The following is a 26166-nucleotide window of genomic DNA, read 5'->3' as shown; positions in this document are numbered from 1 at the left end:
GCAGCATGTACATTAATGAAAAAAAATGAACGTTTTTTGAATTTTCTAAATGGCTGCAATGAAACAAAGAGTGAAAAATTTAAAGAGGTCTGAATACTTCCCATATCCACTGTACCCTACAGGACACGCGCGGTGACTTTTACACTGTGCCGACAGGTCCTTCATGTTATCCATCTGTAGTGCAGACTGCGCAAGTGCCGATGGTCATCACATGACCTCAGAGGTCCTCATTATGGCGCTTGAACCTCTAGGTTCAAGCAACATATTGTAATCCGATTTCTTATATTTTATTCTACTTCTCCGCGTTTTCTGCAATTAATGCAGCCCGAACCGCTCGGCGCAGACACTCCGTTCAGGCGGCGTTTCGAAGCCCTCAGTGGGGACAGGTGTGCTATGTATTTTTGGAGTCTATCTGATTTGTAGTTTTTTTTTTAAAAATCACATTTTAAGCAAAAAAGTTTCCCATAGTAATAAATGGTGACCTTTCCATAACCCCCAACTGACATGGATTGACGCCACAGCGCAGGTGCAGTGACCTTACAAAGATGGCAGCTATGCAAATGCAGCTTCCACACATGACCCGTATTACGCAATAGCCAAAGTGACTACCAAGTTGTCAGAGGATGGGGGCAGGTTGTCAGAGGCTGGAAGAGCCTAGAGCAGGCTGTCAGAGGCTGTCGGAGCCTGGGGGCGGGTTGTCAGAGGCTGTCAGAACCTGGGGCGGGTTGTCAGAGGCTGGAGGCAGGTTATCAGAGGCTGTCGGAGACTAGGGGCGGGTTGTCAGAGGCTGGAGGCAGGTTGTCAGAGGTTGTCGGAGGCTGGGGGCAGGTTGTCAGAGGCTGGGGGCAGGTTGTCAGAGGCTAGAACAGCCTGGGGGCAGGTTGTCAGAGGCTGTCGGAGCCTGGGGGCAGGTTGTCAGAGGCTGTGGTGGCAGGTTGTCAGAGGCTGTCGGAGCCTGGGGCAGGTTGTCAGAGGCTGGAGGCAGGTTGTCAGAGGCTGTCGGAGCCTGGGGCAGCTTTTCAGAGGTCGCTGGAGCCTGGGGCAGGTTTTCAGAGGCTGCTGGAGCCTGGAGCAGGTTTTCAGAGGCTGGGGGCAGGTTGTCAGAGGCTGTCGGAGCCTGGGTCAGGTTGTCAGGCTGTCGGAGCCTGGGGCAGGTTGTCATAGGCTGGGGGCAGGGTGTTAGAGGCTGGAAGAGCCTGGGGCATGTTGTCAGAGGCTGCTGGAGCCTGGGGCAGGTTGTCAGAGGCTGGAAGTGCCTGGGGCAGGTTGTCAAAGGCTGGAAGAGCCTGGGGCAGGTTCAGAGGCGATCTGTGAAGAAAAGGTCACTCTGACCCTGGTTTTTGGGGTATTTTGGCTTCGCAGTCCAATTTTCAGGTGTGCAGTAGCATCAGCTAAGGATTCCTCAGATTTTCCCGCAAAAAACGCATGCGGGAAAATCTGAGGAATCCTTAGCTGATGCTACTGCACACATTAACATTCGACTGCGACGAAAATATACCCCGAAAAACGGGGTCTGAGTGACTTTTTCATCACAGATTTAATTTTAAGTGTGTGCATAAGGATCAGGGCACCCTCCAAAGGCTTACTGTGTAAAAAAATTACTTAAAAACATCCCCAAATCACTAGAATGGGGATGTGTAATGCATTCATATTCTAACTTTACTTTCTTACAGTCGACACCTGATACACTGCTGTAAATCTGGCAGCGCTGTTCAAGCACCATGTATTTCCTTCAGGAAATGCCCATCTAGTTTTTTTGTCTTCTCTGCTCAGGTGCCAGCGAGATTGATGGTGACCTGGAAGGACCTTTGTGTTGGTCCTTGCATGCCAAAACTACAATTGGACATGTGAGCTTTCCCTAAACAAATACGTTACTATGAGGTTAACCTTTGATGAGTGACATGTCTTTTTAACAATCAATTGTTGTTTTTTCTACCAACAAAACTGTTCTGGATTAGCAGATGTATTAACTCTGACTCATGGATGACCTAAATTACATCATAACTTACCTTTTAAAAGCTTATGGGTTCTGCCCAGTGGCCATTGCAGCCTAATTTGTCCTGATGGTGCCAGTAATGTTAGTCATTATCAAGCCAGCCATGAATTGATGTCCTGAGATACACTATGGACCTACGACTAGTCTGGTTCTAGTGAGAAAGTCATATAAAATAGTGGGGGGCAATTAGAATAGTAATACTCTAGTACTGTGGACCACATTCCAACAGAAACAATTGTCAGTCAAATACTGTGAGGATTTGAGAGAGCTAGTGTGTTTATCCCAGAGGGGACAGAAAACTAATGACGCGATATTTCAGAAATTTAATAGTTACTAGTACAACTCTATCTTTTGAAAAAGACAGTTGAATAGTGAGATCACCAGGTAATTGAATCCCAACAGGGAATTATTATAGTGATAACATTGAAATGGATAGACATTATACAATAAAACAGTTTTAATGTCTCTATTGAGAACCCCTAAGGATGAACAATAATAAAGAGATAAATAAATGTCACAAATAATTGTACCCCTAAAGGGACAAACTTTTCTTCTCACTCTCTGAATATCCAGGCTAGGTCAGCCTGTGAATCGTTTTTCATTATTGTCTGAATTATCAGCAAAAACAATGATTAATATTAGCCATTTATCTGTAGGACCAAAGGAAAGTTCTTAAAGGGAATATGTCACCCCCCCTCCCCCGGGATGTACAGTTGTGCTCAAAAGTTTACAGAACCGTGCAGAATTTTTGCTTTCTTGGCCTTTTTTCAGAGAATATGAATCATAACTAGTGTTGAGCATTCCGATACCGCAAGTATCGGGTATCGGCCGATACTTGCTGTATCGGAATTCCGATACCGACTTCCGATATTTTTTCAATATCGGAATTCGGCATCGGAATCGGAAGTTCAAAGTTGATTGACGGCCTGACGTCATCATGATGCGCGGTGTGTGCGCATCATGATGCGCCGTCATTTCGGGCCTTCCGGGGGTCTCTGCCGGCCTGCCGGGGGGCTGTGCTGGCCTGCCGGGGGGCTGTGTGGACTGCCCGGGGTCTGTACCGGCCTGCCGGGGGGCTGTGCCGGCCTGCCGGTGGTCTGTGCACCCTGTGGGGGTCTGTACCGGCCTGCCGGGGGGCTGTGCCGGCCTGCCGGGGGGCTGTGCTGATGTCCGGGGGTCTGTGCAAGCATCGTCCGATGGGACTACAAGTCCCATCGGGCGATGCCTGCTACCATGACAGTGATTGACACATTAGCCAATGATGGGACAGTAGTAGACCCATCATCCGGCTAATGTGTTAAATGTTAAAAAAAAAAAAAATACTACATACATACTACATGCTACATACATACTACATACATGCTACATACATACTACATGCATGCTACATACATACTACATGCATGCTACATACATACTACATGCTACATACATACTACATGCATGCTACATACATACTACATATATACTACATACATACTACATATATACTACATACATACTACATACATGCTACATACATACTGCATGCTACATACATACTACATACATACTACATACATACTACATGCATGCTACATACATACTACATGCATGCTACATGCATGCTACATACATACCACATACATACTACATACTACATATATACTACATGCATGCTACATACATACTACATGCTACATACATACCACATACATACTACATACATGCTACATACTACATACATGCTACATACTACATACATACTACATACATACTACATGCATGCTACATACATACTACATGCATGCTACATACATACTACATGCCACATACATACCACATACATACTACATACATACTACATGCTACATACATACTACATATATACTACATGCATGCTACATACATACTACATGCTACATACATACCACATACATACTACATACATGCTACATACATACTACATGCTACATACATACTACATATATACTACATGCATGCTACATACATACTGCATGCATGCTACATACATACTACATATATACTACATACATACTACATATATACTACATACATACTACATACATGCTACATACATACTGCATGCTACATACATACTACATACATACTACATACATACTACATGCATGCTACATACATACTACATACATACTACATGCTACATACATACCACATATATACTACATACATACAATACATTCATACAATACATACATAGACATACAGTACATATAACATAGAGTAACATACTTACCAATACTTGTCACATTGTTCCCCGAAGCCATTGTCTTTTCCGGAATAAATATTAACATAACAAACCACAAAAATACTCACCCACGATCCGAAGCAGTCCACGAGTGTGTCCCACGACGATCTTGGGTAGAGAACTGCAGCATCAGATGATGCTGCCGTTCTCTACGGGCTGCAGGAATCCAATGACGGAAGGTAGGTATCCTTCCGCACTGTATTCCTCCGCCACTTAAAAAAAAAAAAGTCCCTAGTCTCACTTTATGCCATTGCTGCGTGGGAAATGGCATAAAGTGAGACTAGGGACTTTTTTTTTTTTAAGTGGCGGAGGAATACAGTGCGGAAGGATACCTACCTTCCGTCATTGGATTCCTGCAGCCCGTAGAGAACGGCAGCATCATCTGATGCTGCAGTTCTCTACCCAAGATCGTCGTGGGACACACTCGTGGACTGCTTCGGATCGTGGGTGAGTATTTTTGTGGTTTGTTATGTTAATATTTATTCCGTAGACGACAATGGCTTCGGGGAACAATGTGACAAGTATTGGTAAGTATGTTACTCTATGTTATATGTACTGTATGTCTATGTATGTATTGTATGAATGTATTGTATGTAGTATGTATGTAGTATATATGTGGTATGTATGTAGCATGTAGTATGTATGTAGTATGTATGTAGCATGCATGTAGCATGCAATATGTATGTAGCATGCAGTTAGTATATATGTAGTATGTAAGTAGCATGTATGTAGCATGTAGTATGTATGTAGCATGCATGTAGTATATATGTAGTATGTATGTAGCATGTAGTATGTAGCATGCATGTAGTATGTATGTAGCATGCATGTAGTATGTATGTAGTATGTATGTAGCATGTAGTATGTATGTAGCATGCATGTAGTATGTATGTAGCATGCATGTAGTATGTATATGGTATGTATGTAGCATGTAGTATGTATGTAGCATGCATGTAGTATATATGTGTTATGTATGTGGTATGTATGTAGCATGCATGTAGCATGCATGTAGTATGTATGTAGTATGTATGTAGTATATATGTAGTATGTATGTAGCATGTAGTATGTATGTAGCATGCATGTAGTATATATGTAGTATGTATGTTGCATGTAGTATTTATGTAGTATGAATGTAGCATGTATGTAGTATGTATGTTGTATGTATGTAGCATGCATGTAGTATGTATGTAGTATATATGTGGTATGTATGTAGCATGCAGTATGTATGTAGCATGCATGTAGTATATATGTAGTATGTATGTTGCATGTAGTATTTATGTAGTATGAATGTAGCATGTATGTAGTATGTAGTATGCATGTTGTATGTATGTAGCATGTAATTTTTTTTTTTTTTTTTTACATTTAACACATTAGCCGGATGATGGGACTACTACTGTCCCATCATTGGCTAATGTGTCAATCACTGTCATGGTAGCAGGCATCGCCCGATGGGACTTGTAGTCCCATCGGACGATGCCTGCACAGACCCCCGGAGCCTGCACAGCCCCCCGGCAGGCCGGCACAGCCCCCCGGCAGGCCGGCACAGCCCCTCGGAGCCTGCACAGCCCCCCGGCAGGCCGGCACAGCCCCCCGGCAGGCCGGCACAGCCCCCCGGAGCCTGCACAGACCACCGGCAGGCCGGCACAGACCACCGGAGCCTGCACAGACCCCCTGGCAGGCCGGCACAGCCCCCCGAAAGGCCCGTACAGACCCCAGAGAGGCTGTACAAGGGCAGGAAAGGGTTTTTCTTATTCCGATACCGGAAGTCCCATAGACTTGAATGGGACTTCCGGTATCGGAATCGGCGATACCGATACTTTTTTTAAAGATCGGCCGATACCATCCGATACGATACTTTGAAGTATCGGACGGTATCGCTCAACTCTAATCATAACACCAAAACTTTTTCTCTACTCATGGTTAGTGTTTGGGTGAAGCCATTTATTGTCAAACTACTATGTATTCTCATATTGACAACCCAAAATATCCAAATAACCGTTATCAAAAGATTACATACCCCGGCAGAATTTTTGCTTTCTTAGCCTTTTTTCAGAGAATATGAAATTAAGGAAAGAGAACGCACATAGGGCGATAAAAGTGATATTTTGGGTGACAATACACGGTTAGTGCACTCACCTTTACAGGTTGTGAACAGTGGTTGCTGCAGACTCCCGTAGATACCAATGTCACAAAGGAGGAAAGAAAAAGACCGGGTTTTTCAATGTATCCGCACTGACCAAACAAGGACAGGATTATTCTTCAAAGCTTTATTGTGCCGACGCGTTTCGTGGCAAATCTGCCACTTCCTCAATTCTTTGGCCCTGAGGAAGTGGCAGATTTGCCACAACGCGTCAGCACAATAAAGATTTTGAAGAATAATCCTGTCCTTGTGTGGTCAGGGCAGATACATTGAAAAACCTGGTCTTTTTCTTTCCTCCTTTGTGACATTCATAGAATATGAATCATAACACAAAAACTTTTTCTCCACTCATGGTTAGTGGTTTGGTGAAACCATTTATTGTCAAACTACTGTTTTTGTCTTTTTAAATCGTAACGACAACCCAAAACATCCAAATGACCCTGATCACATACCCCATTTCTTAATACCGTGTATTGTCCCTTCTAGCATCATTGACAGCTTGAAGTCTTTTGTGGTAGTTGTGGATGAGGTTCTTTATTTTCTCAGATGGTAAAGCTGCCCACTCTTTTTGGCAAAAACCCTGCAGTTCCTGTAAATTCTTGGGCTCTCTAGTATGAACTGTGCGCTCGAGATCTCCCCAGAGTGGCTCAATGATATTGAGGTGAGGAGACTGAGATGGCCACTCCAGAACCTTCACTTTGTTCTGCAGTAGCCAATGACAAGTCGATTTGGCCTTGTGTTTTGGATCATTGTTATATTGTAATGTCCAAGTATGTCCCATGCGCAGATTTGGGGCTGAAGAGTGAAAATTTGCCTCCAGTATTTGTTGATCAGGTGCTGCATTCATCTTTCCTTCAACTTTGACCAAGATATCTGTGCCTTTGTAGCTCACACATCCCCAAAACATCAGGAATTCACCACTGTGCTTTGCAGTAGGAATGGTGTTCCTTTCATCGTAGGCCTTGTTGACCTCTCTCCACATGCAACGTATATATGGTTGTGGCCAAACAGTTCCGTTTTGGTCTCATCAGTCCAAATTATCTTGTTCCAGAAATTTTGAGGCTTGTCTCTGTGCTGTTTTTGCTTATTGTAGGCGAGATGCGACGCGAGTCACTATAGTAATAATCAGGGCTGTGGAGTCGGTAAGCCAAACCTGCGACTCCAACTCCTCAATTTCCCTGACTCCGACTCCCACATATATTGCTTACATTTAAGTGAAAAATTTATTGTAGTACAATGTGAACATCAGACATTTAATCATTTTTATGATACAATAATCAAGATATTTAGATAGAACATAATATATATTTATTGGAATACAACTTTAGAACACAAAAAACTGTAATAAATTGTAAATATGTAATACACTATGTAATATCGATTACATATACAGTATATATTATATGTGTGTGTGTGTGTGTATATATATATCTATATATATATATATATAGATATATATATATATATATATATATATATATAAACACTATGTAATTAACTATGTAAAGTCATGGCCAAAAGTATTGACACCCCTGCAATTCTGTCAGATAATATTCAGTTTCTTCCTGAAAATGATTGCAAACACAAATTCTTTGGTATTATTATCTTCATTTAATTTGTCTTAAATGAAAAAACGCAAAAGAGAATGAAGCAAAAAGCAAAACATTGATCATTTCACACAAAACTCCAAAAATGGGCCCGACAAAAGTATTGGCACCCTCAGCCTAATACTTGGTTGCACAACCTTTAGCCAAAATAACTGCGACCAACCGCTACCGGTAACCATCAATGAGTTTGTTACAATGCTCTGCTGGAATTTTAGACCATTCTTCTTTGGCAAACTACTCCAGGTCCCTGATATTTGAAGGGTGCCTTCTCCAAACTGCCATTTTTAGATCTCTCCACAGGTGTTCTATGGGATTCAGGTCTGGACTCATTGCTGGCCACCTTAGAAGTCTCCAGTGCTTTCTCTCAAACCATTTTCTAGTGCTTTTTGAAGTGTGTTTTGGGTTATTGTCCTGCTGGAAGACCCATGACCTCTGAGGTAGACCCAGCTTTCTCACACTGGGCCCTAAATTATGCTGCAAAGTTTATTGGTAGTCTTCTGATTTCATAATGCCATGCACACGGTCAAGCAGTCCAGTGCCAGAGGCAGCAAAGCAACCCCAAAACATCAGGGAACCTCCGCCATGTTTGACTGTAGGGACCATGTACTTTTCTTTGAATGCCTCTTTTTTCTCCTGTAAACTCTATGTTGATGCTTTTGCCCTAAAAGCTCTACTTTTGTCTCATCTGACCAAAGAACATTCTTCCAAAATGTTTTAGGCTTTTTCATGTAAGTTTTGGCAAACTCCAGCCTGGCTTTTTTATGTCTCGGGGTAAGAAGTGGAGTTTTCCTGGGTCTCCTACCATACAGTCCCTTTTCATTCAGATGCCGACGGATAGTACGGGTTGACACTGTTGTACCCTTGGACTGCAGGGCAGCTTGAACTTGTTTGGATGTTAGTGGAGGTTCTTTATCCAACATCCGCACAATCTTGCGTTGAAATCTCTTGTCAATTTTTCTTTTCCGGCCACATCTAGGGAGGTTAGCCACAGTGCCATGGGCTTTAAACTTCTTGATGACACTGCGCACGGTAGACACAGGAACATTCAGGTCTTTGGAGATGGACTTGTAGCCTTGAGATTGCTCATGCTTCCTCACAATTTGGTTTCTCAAATCCTCAGACAGTTCTTTGGTCTTCTTTCTTTTCTCCATGCTCAATGTGGTACACACAAGGACACAAGACAGAGGTTGAGTCAACTTTAATCCATGTCAACTGGCTGCAAGTGTGATTTAGTTATTGCCAACACCTGTTAGGTGCCACAGGTAAGTTATAGGTGCTGTTAATTACACAAATTAGAGAAGCATGATTTTTCGAACAGTGCCAATACTTTTGTCCACCCTCTTTGTTATGTTTGGTGTGGAATTATATCCAATTTGGCTTTAGGACAATTCTTTTTGTGTTTTTTCATTTAAGACAAATTAAATGAAGATAATAATACCAAAGAATTTGTGTTTGCAATCATTTTCAGGAAGAAACTGAGTATTATCTGACAGAATTGCAGGGGTGTCAATACTTTTGGCCATGACTGTAAGTGGCAAAAAACAGTTTTCAACAAAAACATACTAAATAACATTTGTGCAGTCTATGAATTTGTTCTAAGAAATAGAATTGCCTCCATCAGATCCTCCTTCATAGATGACCTCAAATCTGACCTAATAATTTGAAGGCCAGAGAACAACCTCTCTACACTAGCTTGGGTTGGAGGCAAAGCTGTAACCACATGGGAACATCTCTAACAATTTCCGGGTATAAATTATTGGCCTCATGCACAGTCAGCTTTTATGAATGGTTGAATTTTTCTATTTCTTTGAGAGCAAGTGAAACATTTTGCTGAAATATGGTCAATCTGCTTGCTATAGGAGATGGAGTGAAATCTTTTTCCTTGCGGCAACACTTTGCCTGCTCCATGTCATCCAAATACTTGTCAAAGTCAAACGCCTCATCTGATGAGGATGAAGATATGGCAGCAGTGGCACTGTAAGGACCAAAGTCCTCTTGCGTCTGGCAGTCCTCCTGTAATAATAATAATAATAATCTTTATTTATATAGCGCCAACATATTCCGCAGCGCTTTACAGTTTAACAGTTTCAAAACACAAGTCATAAGTAACAACGCTAACAATACAATAATTAAAGCAAAATAAGACGAAATAAGACGACCCTGCTCGTGAGAGCGTACAATCTACAATGAGGTGAGGGAGATACAGAGTACAGGTGTGTATTTACAATTGTATATTTACAATGAAGGTCCAGCCATCTTGCAGGAGTGAAGGATGGATGGAGATAGTGAATGGGCTACGCACGCACACTTACACAGAGAATGACTTTGATTAGTGAATGTGATAGGCCGCTCTGAACAGGTGTGTTTTGAGGGAGCGCCTAAAACTATGCAAATTGTGGATAGTCCTGATTTCTTGGGGTAGAGCATTCCAGAGGATAGAAGCAGCACGGGAGAAGTCTTGGAGTCGGGAGTGGGAGGTACGGATTAGTGCAGAGGTTAGTCGAAAGTCGTTTGCAGAGCGCAGCGATCGGCTAGGCCGATAGACAGAAATGAGAGAAGAGATGTAAGGGGGTGCCGCACTGTGGAGAGCTTTGTGGGTGAGAACAAGTACTTTGAATTGGATCCTATAATGAATGGGCAGCCAATGTAAGGACTGGCGAAGAGCGGACGCGTCCGAGTACCGATTACCCAGATGGACGATCCTGGCTGCTGCATTGAGTATGGACTGGAGAGGGGATAGTCGAGTGACGGGGAGGCCAATTAATAGAGCGTTGCAGTAATCCAGGCGAGAGTGGATCAATGCAACAGTGAGGGTTTTTGTTGTTTCCATAGTGAGAAAAGGGCGGATTCTAGAGATGTTCTTTAGGTGTAAGCGGCAAGAGCGGGCAAGGGATTGTATATGGGATGTAAAGGAGAGATTGGTGTCAAACATAACACCCAGACAGCGCACCTGCTGCCGGGGTGTTATTGTGGTACCACCCACGGAAAAGGAAATGTCAGGTTTAGGGAGGTTAGTAGACGGCGGGAGCAGAAGAAGTTCAGTTTTGGAGAGGTTGAGTTTCAGATAGAGAGCGGACATGATATTGGAGACTGCGGACAGACAGTCACTGGCGTTCTGTAGTACAGCGGGGGTAAGGTCGGGGGAAGACGTGTATAGTTGTGTGTCATCAGCATAAAGATGGTACTGAAAGCCAAATCTGCTGATGGTCTGTCCAATTGGGGCCGTGTAGAGAGAGAAAAGAAGGGGGCCAAGGACTGAGCCCTGAGGTACCCCGACAGCAAGAGGAAGAGGAGATGACGTGGAGCCAGAGAACAAAACACTGAAGGAGCGGTCAGAGAGATAGGAAGAGAACCAGGAGAGTGCAGTGTCCTTAATGCCTAGTGACTGGAGCCTAGAGAGTAGGAGATGTGGTCAACAGTATCGAAAGCTGCAGATAGGTCAAGAAGAATGAGCAGAGAGTGGTCACCGTTACGTTTTGCTGTCAGAAGGTCATTGGTCGCTTTGATGAGTGCAGTTTCAGTCGAATGTAGGGGGCGGAAGCCGGACTGTGAAGGGTCTAGAAGGGAGTGAATGGAGAGGTAACGGGTAAGGCGGGAGTAAACTAGGCGTTCCAAAAGTTTAGAGATGAAGGGGAGATTGGAGACTGGTCTGTAGTTGTTTGTGCAGGATGGGTCGAGAGCAGGTTTCTTTAGTAGTGGAGTAACGATGGCGTGTTTGAAGGAGGATGGGAAAATGCCCGAGGAGAGGGAGAGATTAAAGATTGTAGTTAGGTGGGTTGTGACGACTGGAGAGAGGGACTGGAGGAGATGTGAGGGAATGGGGTCGGTAGTGCATGTAGTCGAACGAGAAGAAGAGAGGAGTCTGGAGACTTCTTCTTCTGTTATGGGATCAAATGTGGAGAGTGAGCCAGGGGAGATGTAGGAAGGGATGGGAGTCACAGCACTTGGTGGTTGGGAGCAGATTTCTTGACGGATATTATCTATTTTTTCTGTAAAGTGGGAGGCCAGGTCATCAGCACAAATGTCTGTGTGACGTTTTTCGGAAAAGGACGTCCGAGAGTGGACCCTCTGGGTCGCGGATCTGGAGCCCCGGGGGTCGAGCGCTCCAGGTGAAGACCGACCCCTATACAGGGATCGTTTGGGGCAAGACCACCGAGGACAGAACCGCGACAGCCGGTACCAGGAAGGGGCGGCTCAAGGACAAGAGGCGCCCGTAGGCAGGAGTACTGGACTGAGAGGTAGAGGACCTAACAGGACTACTGGATGGGTAGACAGACAGGGAGCAGGTACTAGAGGGGAGAGGACCGGGAGGAAGCACACAAGGGGTACCAGAAGGGAGAACAGAGAGGTCATGCAGGGTGAAAAAACACTGGGAACAAGGATGCAGAGCGAGGCTGGAAGCCAAGGGGAAGACAGACGGGAAACAGGCGGCACTATAGGAACCGGAAGGGGGCCAAAGAGCAGCGTGGCGAGCGCACAGCAACTCTCAGGCGTCCTCTCAATAGAGAGCGCGCCAGAAATACCCTAGGGTCCGGAAGCGGGCGGTACGTGCCGCCCCCGGCGCCACCCCCCGTAGGCGGAAGAGGGGACGCTGGTGCGCGCGCGCGCCCTAAGGAAGGAGCGCGGTGCCGTCACAGGAGGGAAGGCAGAGCGTGGGAACGCGCCGCGGCGAGGACGCCGGTAGGAGGAGGTGGCGGCGGTCGCCGCTGGAGGAGGGGCGGGAGCGGGTGCAGCCGTGACCGCCGACATGACAGTACCCCCCTCTTTACATCCCCCCTTTCTGAGATTGGCCAGAAACTTTTTTAGTATTAGAGGAGCGTTGATATTCTTTTGAGGCTCCCAAGACCTTTCCTCAGGACCAAATCCCTTTCACTCAATGAGAAAGAAAGTCTTCCCCCTGACTCTCTTCATGGCTAAAATATCTTTTACTTCAAAGATGTCATCCGACCCAATAGGTAAAGGAGGGGCAACGAAAACCGGTTGGAACCGATTCAGAACTACAGGTTTCAAGAGCGAGACGTGAAAGGCGTTAGGGACCCGGAGTGAAGCCGGCAACCTCAGTTTGTAAGATACTTCATTGATGCGTTTTAGTACCTCAAAGGGACCGGTGTAACGAGGACACAGCTTATAGGAAGGAACTTTCAGGCGGATGTGCTTGGTTGAGAGCCAGACCTTATCACCAGGGTGGTACGGGGGAAGGTCCCTCCGTCTCTTGTCCGCATGTCTTTTGATTCGGGCACTGGTCTTCACCAGAGCCTCTCTGGTCTCCTTCCAAATATTCGAAAATTCTGTGGCGAGGGCATCAGCTGCGGGAACTCCTGAAGGGGCGACAAAGGGTAGTGGAACACCAGGATTGCGACCAGAAACCACAAAGAACGGAGTTTTGGTGGTCGACTCACTGGGGTGGTTATTATGGGCGAATTCAGCCCAGGGTAGAAGAGAGACCCAATTATCCTGGTGGGCGTTGGAGAAGTGGCGCAGGTAAGTCGTTAGGTCCTGGTTAATCCGTTCTACCTGCCCATTGGTCTGCGGGTGATAGGCGGAGGAGAAGTCGAGGGACGTACCCATAAGCTGACAGAGAGCCCTCCAGAAGCGAGAAGTAAATTGGACCCCTCGATCAGACACAATCCGTAGGGGAAGACCATGCAACCTGAAGATCTGATGGATGAAGATCTCGGCCAACTTCGGAGCGGAGGGCAGCCCGGCCAAGGGGATAAAATGAGCCATCTTAGAGAAGCGGTCCGCCACGACTAAGATGGTGGTGCAACCAGCTGAGCAGGGCAAGTCGGTTATAAAGTCCATGGCAATTTGCTGCCAAGGGGCCTCCGGCACCGGCAACGGATGGAGAAGACCGGAGGGCAAAGTTCTTGGAACCTTGTTCTGCGCACAGGTTGAGCAAGAGGCAACAAAATCTGCCACGTCTTGGCGAAGGGTGGCCCACCAGTAATAACGTGAGAGCAGCGATAGAGTCTTCTTGGACCCCACGTGCCCCGCAACCTTGGAGGAGTGCCCCCAGCGCAACACCTCCAGACGTTTATTCTGAGGCACGAAGGTCTTGCCTGGTGGAGGAGTAGAAAAGTTCACCGGGGCCACGGTGATCACTTTGGCAGGCTCGATAATATACGAGGGGCTCTCGTCCTCTTCTGGCGACTGTAGAGATCTGGAAAGTGCATCTGCTTTGGTGTTCTTATTACCGGGCCGGAAGTGAAGCTGGAAGTCGAATCGAGAAAAATACAAGGCCCATCTGGCTTGTCTGGAATTGAGCCTTTGGGCGGACTGCAGATAGGCCAAATTCTTGTGGTCTGTGAAGATGGTAAAGGGGTGCACAGCCCCCTCGAGCAGGTACCGCCACTCTTCCAGAGCCATCTTGATGGCCAGCAACTCCCGATCACCGATGGAGTAGTTGCACTCTGCTGGTGAAAAGGACTTGGAAAAGAACCCGCAGGGGACCAGACGTCCAGGGGGAACTCGCTGGGAGAGGACCGCCCCAGCTCCGGTGGAGGAGGCGTCCACTTCAAGAACAAAAGGCCTACTGGCCACCGGCCGATGTAGTACCGGTGCTGCTGCAAAGGAGCGTTTCAGCGCCAGAAAGGCATCTTCCGCCTCGGAGGACCAGTGATCAGGCTTAGTTCCTTTGCGGGTCAAGGCCGAGATAGGTTTGGTCAACGAGGAAAAATGCGGCACGAACTGTCGGTAATAATTCGCGAATCCGAGGAAACGCTGGATGGCTTTGATTCCGACAGGACGGGGCCACTTGAGTACCGCCGAGAGTTTCTCGGGATCCATCTTCAGACCGGAATCTGTGATGACATGCCCCAAGAAGGGTAACGAGGTCTGCTCGAAGAGACACTTCTCAATCTTGGCGTAGAGGTGATTCTCCCGGAGACGGTGCAGGACCATGCGTACGCTTCTCCGATGGGAGGGAAGGTCAGGCGAGAAGATGAGGATATCGTCTAAATACACTATTACGCAAGTGTACAGAAGGTCCCGAAACACCTCATTAACGAACTCCTGGAAGACAGCTGGAGCATTGCAGAGACCAAACGGCATGACTAAATACTCATAATGACCATCACGGGTATTGAAGGCCGTCTTCCATTCGTCGCCAGCGCGAATCCGGATCAAATTGTAGGCTCCCCGCAGGTCCAGCTTCGTGAAGATTCGAGCCCCTCTCAGCCGGTCAAAGAGTTCTGGGATAAGTGGAAGTGGGTATCGATTCTTAACTGTAATATTGTTCAGGCCCCGGTAGTCGATACATGGTCTAAGAGATCCGTCTTTCTTCCGAACAAAGAAGAAGCCTGCACCAGCTGGGGACGAGGACTTTCGGATGAACCCCTTCGCCAAGTTCTCCCGGATGTATTCAGTCATGGCCGAGGTCTCTGCTGGAGATAGGGGATACGTCCTCCCCCTGGGCGGAGTGGCTCCAGGAAGCAAGTTGATAGGGCAGTCATAGGCCCGATGCGGAGGCAGAGACTCCGCTTCTATTTTACTGAAAACGTCGGCGTACGCGTAGTACGGTGCGGGGAGACCCGTGAGATTGGTCGGCGTAGGCAGGAGACGAGGATGGAGGACGGATTGCAAACAACGAGTGTGGCAGGATTGACCCCAGCGGAGGATCTCCCCTGAGCGCCAGTCGACAACTGGCTCGTGCAGCCGAAGCCAGGGTAATCCGAGGAGGACAGCGTGAGACAATTTAGGCAGCACATAGAAGGCTATCTTTTCAAAATGAAGCGCTCCAATTTGTAAGTCCACTTCGGTCGTGATCCTGGTAACGAGCCCGGGAAGGGGTGTTCCATCGACGGAGGTGATAGCCCGTGGGTCTTTTAGGATAACCACCGGAATCTGAAGTTGGTCCACCTCTTGCTGCCGGATGAAATTGCCAGCCGCACCCGAGTCCACATACGCCTCCACAGATCTGCGCTCCCGTCCTGAAATAATTAAGGCTGAAAGGGTAAGAGGCAGAGAGGAATTATGATCACCTAGGGAGACCTCTCTTACCTGACCTAGGTGGAGGCGTTTCCCGGCCTCTCAGGACAAGTGCGGATGAAATGATTAGCCCCACCACAGTACAGGCAGAGCCCGTTAGTCATCCTCTCTCTGCGACGCTGCTCAGTCAACCTGACCCGATCAACCTGCATGGGCTCGGGGACGCTGCTAGTAGAGGGAGCAGCAGAGCGTGGAATGGGCGCTTGATATAGCCTGAAGGGTCTGCGTTCTCTAACCGATTCCCGCGAGCGCTCCAAAAAATGGAGGTCTATGCGCGTAGCCAGGGCTATAAGGTCCTCCAGGGAGGTGGGGGTATCCCGACCGGCTAGCTCGTCTTTAATCTTGCTAGAAAGGCCTCTCCAGAAGGCACCCACAAGTGCCTCATTATTCCATCCGAGTTCAGATGACAACGTCCGAAAACGGATGGCGTACTGCCCCACTGTAAGCGACCCTTGGCGGAGATTAAAGAGAGCTTCTGTGGTAGAAGCCAAGCGGCCGGGTTCGTCAAACACCCTACGAAATGTTTCCAGGAAGTTCTGGATATTCGCTACGACGGGATCATCCCTCTCCCAAAGAGGGTTCACCCAGGACAGGGCTTCTCCCTCGAGGTGGGATACTATGAACGCCACCTTGGCGTGATCCGTGGGATATTGTTGGGGCAACAGCTCGAAGTGCAGTCTGCACTGGTTTAAAAAGCCCCGACAAAGTTTAGGATCTCCACCATATCTGGGAGGCTTACCCAGGCGGGGGGGCGGGGAGGAGACGGCGTCCCTGGGAGGGTTAGAGACGACCGCAGCGGACTGCAAGGCAAGCAGTCGGTCATCGATGGATGCCATATACGCCAAAACGTGGGACTGGGCATCGCGCTGCTGCGCGAGCTCCTGCTGCAGGCTGGCTAGGAGGGGAGCATGCCCAGGGTCAGAGGTCTGCATAGCGGACAAACGGGTGTCCATGGACTTCATAAAAGCCATGATTTGGGCCTGATTTTCACGCAGGAACAACAGTTCCTTCTGCGTGGCAGCCGTGGCACCGGCGGGGTCCATGGCTTGAGAGTACTGTGACGTTTTTCGGAAAAGGACGTCCGAGAGTGGACCCTCTGGGTCGCGGATCTGGAGCCCCGGGGGTCGAGCGCTCCAGGTGAAGACCGACCCCTATACAGGGATCGTTTGGGGCAAGACCACCGAGGACAGAACCGCGACAGCCGGTACCAGGAAGGGGCGGCTCAAGGACAAGAGGCGCCCGTAGGCAGGAGTACTGGACTGAGAGGTAGAGGACCTAACAGGACTACTGGATGGGTAGACAGACAGGGAGCAGGTACTAGAGGGGAGAGGACCGGGAGGAAGCACACAAGGGGTACCAGAAGGGAGAACAGAGAGGTCATGCAGGGTGAAAAAACACTGGGAACAAGGATGCAGAGCGAGGCTGGAAGCCAAGGGGAAGACAGACGGGAAACAGGCGGCACTATAGGAACCGGAAGGGGGCCAAAGCGCAGCGTGGCGAGCGCACAGCAACTCTCAGGCGTCCTCTCAATAGAGAGCGCGCCAGAAATACCCTAGGGTCCGGAAGCGGGCGGTACGTGCCGCCCCCGGCGCCACCCCCCGTAGGCGGAAGAGGGGACGCTGGTGCGCGCGCGCGCCCTAAGGAAGGAGCGCGGTGCCGTCACAGGAGGGAAGGCAGAGCGTGGGAGCGCGCCGCGGCGAGGACGCCGGTAGGAGGAGGTGGCGGCGGTCGCCGCTGGAGGAGGGGCGGGAGCGGGTGCAGCCGTGACCGCCGACATGACAGTCTGTGATAGGGGCTTGTGCTTTTGGCCTGAGGAGGAAGTGAAAAGTGTCAAAAAGTTTCTTGGGGTTGTTGGCTAGTGAGGAGATCAGGGTGGTGAAGTAGGTCTGTTTGGCAAGGTGAAGGGCAGCGTTATAGGTTCTTAACATAAATTTGAAGTGGATGAAGTCTTCTGGTGTGCGGGTTTTTCTCCATAGGCGTTCAGCACTCCTGGAGCATCGCTGGAGAAGTTGAGTTTGCGATGTGAGCCAGGGCTCTTTTACTCTGTGTTTGGAGGTTCTGAGGGTGAGGGGAGCTACTTGGTCAAGGGTGCTTCTAAGAGTGTCATTGTAGTGATGAACAGCCAGATTAGGACAGGAAAGAGAGGAGATTGGGGACAGAGATGAGTGTAGGGAATCTGAAAGTGTCTGAGGGTTAATAGCTTGTAGATTTCTGACTGTGTGGTAGGTAGGAATGAGCTGGGGTGGGCGAGGATTTGTGAGCGTGAAGGAGAGAATGTTGTGGTCAGAGAGTGGAAGCGGTGAGTTGTTTAGGTGGGAGATTGAACAGAGCCGGCAGAAGACCAGATCAAGGGTGTTACCGTCCTTATGTGTCTCAGAGGTTGAAAGCTGTGAGAGGCCTAGAGAGGTGGTTAGTGATAGAAGCTGGGATGCAGATGTGGAATTAGGGCTGTTAATGGGGATGTTGAAGTCTCCCAGGATGAGGGTTGGTAGTTCTGAGGACATAAAGTGTGGCAGCCAGGCTGAAAAGTGGTCAAGGAAGAGGGTGGGTGAGCCTGGGGGCCAGTATATGACCGCTACCCTGAGGGAGAGGGGACGGAAGAGCCTGATGGTGTGGACCTCAAAAGAAGGGAATAAGAGTGATGGGACTGGGGGGATGACCTGGAAAGTGCATTGTGGGGACAGGAGTATGCCAACTCCACCACCAGGTTGTAAGCCACCGTAGGAAATGGCAGCAGGAGAGACAGTGTCAGAATCCTGAATCCAGGTTTCAGTGAGGGCCAACAGATTAAGAGAGTTGTTCAGAAAGTAGTTGTGTAGGAAAGGAAGCTTGTTACAAGCAGACCGTGGATTCCAGAGGGCACAATTAAAAGATTGAGATGAGGGAGTGCAAGTAATGTTAATCAGATTATTGTGGTTTCGATATGAGGTAGGGTAGGGGTCGAGGTTGGGGGATGGTGGACCAGGGTTGGGGGAGATGTCCCCTGAAATCAGTAGGAGAAGGAAGATAAAGAGCCAATAGTTGTTGGAATTGTAAGTAGTTTTTTTCTGCGATGTGTTTGGGCAAGATGGGCTGAGGTTTCTCAGGAAGGTGAGGAGTGTGTGGGAGCTGTACATGGGAGAGGGAAGTATAGAGGGGCTGATGTGTATGAGTCATGATGGAGGGGGGATAGGGTGATGAATGTGGATGGCAAGGGAACACAGGAGGATAAAAATAAAGCACATGGTTAAAGGTGGTCCTGTAGGCCACTCATCCTAACTGCTACCTCAGTCAGAGCTTCTTTTCCTTTAGTACGCTGTTGATCATCAAGCAGTATACGATGACTTGGGTCCACATAAACAACTGCCAGAATTTTTTTTATTTTCCAATAGCAGTGTCTCTCTCCGTTTCATTGAAGCAGAAATGCCATCTGCGTTTAAACCTCCTATTTGGGATGGGCAAAATAGCAAGTTCTTCCACTCCCTTATGAAAATGCCAGGAGTTAAATCCTCAGCTTGTAATTTTTTAGTCACTGTAAATGGGTGGTTAAGCAATTCCTTCAATTCAGCCACCTGTGTCCATTGACCTTCATTTAGGGTTACCTGAGGGTTCGTCATATCTATAAGAAACTGTTTTAGTTCAAGCAATCGCTCAATTGTTAAATAAGTGCTGCCCCACCGAGTGGTTTGATCGACAATTTCCCCTTTCCCAGCACGTCTCTTCAAGATGGAATCAATTTTAGGGGTTCTGGCGGTAATAACCAATTTCCTCACTTTTCCAATCAGATTTCCAGCATGTCCCTCTTGCAGACTGTCTCTTATTGCCAGCTGCAGCGTGTGCACAACACAACGCATGTGATGAATATGAAAGTGTTTTGAAGCAGCTTCAACAAGATCATCTATTTCTACAGTATAATTTTGCTGTTCTTCTGTTGTAAGGCTGGTTTCACATTTGCGTTTTTTAGCGCTGGAAAAAAACGCTAACCTGCGCATGCGTTTTTTCCCCTATATTTAACATGGGTGCGCATACCTGCGCGCTTGTAAGCGCATGTATGCGATTTTCATGCGCTGCGTTTTTTTGGGGTGTGCGATTGGATTTTCCAGACGCATCATGTTGCATTTTTTGGCCCTGCAAAAAAGCGCATGCGCACATATGCGCACGTTTTGCGCTAAAAATGGCCATTATAGCCTATGGATGCGCATATGTGCGCACTGGCATGCTCATGTAAGCGTTTTTTTGCATATGCGTTTTTTTTTTTAACCATGGAATTTAGGGGTTTGGGTTAGAGTTAGGGTTAGTTAAGGGGGTTTAGGGTTAGGGTTAGGGTCAGGGTCAGGGTTAGGGTTGGGTTTTGGGTCAGGGTTAGGGTTAAGTATGGTTTGGTTAAGGGTTAGGGTCAGGGTTACGGTCAGGATTAGGGTTAAGTATGGTTTTGTTAAGGGTTAGGGTCAGGGTTAGGGTTAGGGTTAGGGTTAGGGTCAGGGTTAGGGTTAGGGTTAGGGTCAGGGTTAGGGTTAGGGTCAGGGTTAGGGTTAAGTATGGTTTTGTTAAGGATTAGGGTCAGGGTTAGGGTCAGGATTAGGGTTAAGTATGGTTTGGTTAAGGGTTAGGGTCAGGGTTAGGGTTAGGGTTAGGGTCAGGGTTAGGGTCAGGATTAGGGTTAAGTATGGTTTGGTTAAGGGTTAGGGTCAGGGTTAGGGTTAGGGTTAGGGTTAGGGTCAGGGTTAGGGTTAAGTATGGTTTTGTTAAGGGTTAGGGTCAGGGTTAGGGTTAGGGTCAGGGTTAGGGTTAGGGTTAGGGTTAGGGTTAGGGTCAGGGTTAGGGTTAGGGTTAGGGTCAGGGTTAGGGTTAGGGTTAGGGTTAGTTAGGGTTTAGGGTTTGGGTTAGGGTTAAGTATGATTTGGTTAAGGGTTAGGGTCAGGGTTAGGGTTAGGGTTAGGGTCAGGGTTAGGGTTAGGGTTAGTTAGGGTTTAGGGTTTGGGTTAGGGTTAAGTATGATTTGGTTAAGGGTTAGGGTCAGGGTTAGGGTTAGGGTTAGGGTCAGGATTAGGGTTAGGGTTAGGGTCAGGGTTAGGGTTAGTAAAGTCATGGTTTGGGTAGTGTGAGGGGCCACCTAAAAATGTTGGAAAAAAACGCAAACGTGGTAAAAACGCACTAAAAACGCATACAAACGCTTAAAAACGCTGCGTTTTTTTCATGCATGCTCATAAAAATGCTTGAAAAAATCGCAGCAGTTGTATGCTTTTGTATGCGTTTTTTCAATGCGTTTTTTTGCGGGAAAAACGCGCTGCAAAAAAAAGCAAGTGTGAAACTAGCCTAATATCTGTTTGTTCCATCAGTGGCTGGATGAAAGATTCAAGAGTCTATCTGGATCCCAGAAACTCACTCAGCTTTTATGCATACACACTGATTACAAGCAAACAGGTCACAGGTGAGGATGTTACCTTTTGTAGCCATTCAAACCCATTTGTGTCAACTTCTATGCATGTTATCAGGCCAAATCACCAGGGTATGTGAACTTTTGATCAGGGTCATTTGGATGTTTTGAGTTATCATTATTTAAAAATGATGTAACCTGTGGAAGCGCCTTTGCAGCGCGAAACGATCGTCGTTGCTCTCTCCTTTTTACACCCGTTCTCCCACTGATATGATTTTATAAGAAAGTCTTGTCTACACTACCCGGTGAGTGCCGCTCTTTTCTACTATTTTTTGCTATGTGGATTAGCTTATTTTCCATGAAAGGGTAAAACAGTGGTATTGCTGGCTGCATCTATTTTATACACGTATGATGGTTCGGATGTGTGGACTATTGTGATGGTGCTCGCCTTCTATTTCTGGACTTTGTATTGACAATAAATGGCTTCATCCAACCACTAACCATGAGTGGAGAAAAAGTTTTGGTCTTATCAATTTATCAATCATATTGTCTGAAAAAAGGCTAAGAAAGCAAAAATTCTGCCGGGGTATGTAAACTTTTGAGCACAACTGTATATTACCTATTAATATGGGCATACAGGTGACAGAAATGTTACACTAGTCCTACCTGTATTCCTCAAATTAACGGTCTTGTTGTGGAGAAATGTTATATTCTGTATTTATGCTAATGATTTCTTCCAGGCTGCGGGGCATGCGGTGCCAGGAAGAAATCCATGCCTCCTATCTTCAATGTAATATTGCTCCCCCTCCCATGCATGTCAGCTATGGCGCGCAATCCTCCCTTCTATGGGCACTGTATTCAGGGATCTTCTGCACAGGCGCCAGCGACTTCTGCTCCTGTGACCTCCGATGTGCGCTCAAATAAGGTGTTCTCCCCACTTCCCTGCATAGTTATCGCTATGTACATAGGGGTTAAGGAGGCATTTTTTTTGCTTTTATATACACAAGTTATACAGGAAAGAATGGTTCCTAAAAATTTTTTTCCTGTAAAATCCACTTTATCTTCTGTTTTGTATGTTTTTATTGTTCCATTACATACCACGCTGGTAACTCCCCTTCATGTAAAACAAGCACTGGAGGCAGAGTTATTCTCCAGGCACCATCTTTACCAGAGCCTGGAAGAGGTCATTTACCTTATTTTTCAGACTATGAAGATGCACCGGACCATAAGACGGCACCTAGGTTTTAGAGGAGGAAAATAGAAAAAAAATTTAAAGTAAAAAACGTGATCAATTCTGTACTAATATCCCCAATCCTGGTATATATATGTTCCCAATCCAGGTATACTTGGCCCCTTCATCACCATCCTGGTATTCATGGTCCCCTCATCCCCATTCTGGTATGCATGTCCCCCTCATCTCCATCCTGGTATGCATAGCCCTCTCATCCCTAACCTGGTATGCATGGCCCTCTCATCCCTAACCTGGTATGCATGGCCCCAATCCATTCTCTTTCATTGCGGGCGCACATGATCGCCCAGGCACTACAGAAAGCTGGAGACTGCAGCTAACAGTGTGCCTGCTATTAAAGATGATTATTCACTGCTCTCCATGCCCATAATCCCTCCAACCTCTTGGCGCTATCTTCAGGGTGAGAGGGATTATGTATGTAGGGAGTAGTGAATGATGTCTCTAACAGCGGGCACAGGGGTTAGACACAGCAGCCAGCTCCTGCCTCAAGTGACCTGCTCGTCCGCCACTGCCACTCACCTGTCCCCCCAGCCACAGCAGGTAAACTGGACTATAAGATGCACCCCATCCCCAATTTTCCTCCAAATTTTTGGAAGAAAAAAGTGTCTTAGGCTAGTTTCACACTAGCATTCTCGAGCGCAGGACCGCCGCTTAGCTCCGCCCCCGGCTGCGCCCCCTCCGGTCAGCTCCTAGGATCGCATGACGCTGCATGCGATCAGCGTACCGTATATTTAGCGTTGGGTACGCTGACTGTGTGCTGGTCGTGCACTGGCATGATTTTGCTGGCGCTGTGCCATTTTGGCGCTGCGCCCAGCGTACAAAAACGAGCATTTTTGTGCGCTGGGCGCATCACCAGCAAAATCATACCAGCGCACGGTCAACGTACCGAACGCTAAATATACGGTACGCTGATCGCATGCAGCGTCATGCGATCCTAGGAGGAGCTGACCGGAGGGGGCGCAGCCGGGGGCGGAGCTAAGTGGTGGCCCTGCGCTGCACCCGAGAACGCTAGTGTGAAACTAGCCTTATAGTCCAAAAAATACGGTGTATAAAGTGATGAAAGATGATTTCTCAACAACAAGGCATTTGATGTGAGGCATACTGTCACGATGTGACTGGCCCTATGTGACGCGACCCGACGATTGGTTGGTCACCAAACAACAAGACAAAACAAGGGGACACAATTACAACGGTGGGCCCTGCAATAGGGAACGGGGGAAGGGACACCTCCTGCACTCTTTTGAGGCTGTGTCCTGGACTATCCTGACGTCCCTATATGGCTTCTTTCAAACCGTCGCCGACCAGGATAGCCTCAGCCCTCACTTGCCCTCCACCTATCCCTCACTAGGGATTTGGCTAGTGCGGACACTGGTTCCACCGCTGCAGTAATACAACACCAAGGAAAGAAAGCAGACAGGAAAAAGCAAACAACACTTAGCTTCCTCTGCTGCCATGCACTGGACAGCAGAGTAAGGCACCCGAACACTGCTTTCAGCAGAAACACCACAGCTCCAGCCAGGCTGTAAACAGCACTGCTCCAGATAGCTCCTCTCTTCAGAAAGGTTGGTTTGCAAATGACCTGTATTACCAACAGCTAGCTGGTGTACCAGGTGACCTTATATAGGAAGGTGGGAGTGGTCACATGCAGACTAACTAAACATGCAGTAACACCAGCGGCCACCGGGGGCAAAAACTGATTAACCCCCGATGGCTTGAAAGGAAGAAAGTTAATATCAGAGCAGCCCAAACTGATACAGATCCAAAAATGAATCGTGACACATACAGGGAGGACTTTTTTCATCTGTCTATAACCTGTATGCCCATATTAATATTTTAGATAGGTCAAATGTGGCGACAAATACCCTTTAAAATGCTCTTAAACCAGAAACAAAATGAATGTCACTTACCGTATATACTCGAATATAAGTCGAGATTTTCAGCCCAAAAAATTGGGCTGAAAGTCCCCCTCTCGACTTATATTCGAGTCATATACAAAGGAGTCGGAGGGGGCGGATGTGTCAGGTCATACTTACCCATCCTGACGCTGTGTCTTGAGCCCCCAGCTTCTCCCCGTGCTCTCTCTTCCTGCCTTCAGCGGTCACGTGGTGCCGCTCATTAAAACTCATCAATATGAGCATATTCATGAGTTTTAATGAGCGGCACCACGTGACCGCTGAAGGCAGGAAGAGAGAGCGCGGAGAAGCTGGGGGCTCAAGCGACAGCGTCAGGACGGGTAAGTACAGCGATACTCACCTGTCCTGCGTCCATGGCTGCTTGCTGCTGTCTGTCATCGGTCAGTGACTTCAGACAGCAGAGGGCGCGGTGACGTGGTTAATGCGCGCCGCGCCCCCTGCAGTCTGAACGTCACTGACTGATGACGTGCAGATAGCGGTGAGCAGCCATGGACGCAGGACAGGTGAGAATCTGACACCCAGCGACGGAGAGGTGAGTATGTCATTTTTTTTATTTTTACATGCAGCAGCAGCAGCGGCGGCAGCACATGGGGGAATAATCTAAGGAGCTTCTTATGGGGGCAGCATATGGGGGAACAATATGGAGCTTCTTGTGGGGGCAGTATATGGGGGAACAATATGGAGCTTCTTGTGGGGGCAGTATATGGGGGAACAATATGGAGCTTCTTATGGGGGCAGCATATGGGGGAACAATATGGAGCTTCTTGTGGGGGCAGCATATGAGGGAACAATATATGGAGCTTCTTATGGGGGGGCAGCATATGGGGGAATAATCTGGAGCTTCTTGTGGTGGCAGCATATGAGGGAACAATCTATGGAGCTTCTTATGGGAGCAGCATATGGGGGAATAATCTATGGAGTTTCTTCTGAGGACACCATATGGGGGAATAATCTATGGAGCATTTCCCACCCTAGACTTATACTCGAGTCAATAAGTTCTCCCAGTTTTTTGTGGCAAAATTAGGGGGGTCGACTTATACTCGGATCGACTTATACTCGAGTATATACGGTACTCATGAAAATTGATTGACCTGAAACAAAGTAAGCATCATGCAAACATTGGGTGCTGTACGTTCACTCTTAAAAGCCACTACCACTATTGTTATAATGTTTTAATACCTTTAACATTGCAATTATATAAAGGCATGCTATAGGATATGTAGTACCCTAAAGAAGGGTGCTTACTGTTCTCTGTGAGCACAAATATCTGCCTGCACTCAAAAATCTTTATGCTCCTCTCCCTTTTGAGCCACAGCGTGACTAAACTAAATCCGCATGTTTGACATTTTTGTAGTGATGAGAATCCGCCTAATTTACAGGTTCATATATCCAGAAGTATGAGCTGGGAACTACAAAGTACTGGGCGCTACGACGTACTCGGCACTACAATAGCAGTTTGCAATTTTCACTCGGCAAATCCCACTGGTGCTTGTTTCTGGAGAAGACGCATGGAGTCAAAATAGTCACTACACCTGTAGATAAATACCCAAAGGGTTATTATTTCCAAAATGGGATCACTTGAGTTGGAAGTGTGCACTGGCCGTATGGCTAAGCGGGTACTGTACAGCCACATATGGGGTATTTCCACACTCA

Source organism: Dendrobates tinctorius, unplaced genomic scaffold, assembly GCF_039654945.1.
Source record: "Dendrobates tinctorius isolate UK_male_01 unplaced genomic scaffold, ASM3965494v1 ptg000019l, whole genome shotgun sequence".
Lineage (NCBI taxonomy): Eukaryota > Metazoa > Chordata > Amphibia > Anura > Dendrobatidae > Dendrobates > Dendrobates tinctorius.
This window is presented reverse-complemented; position numbering follows the sequence as displayed.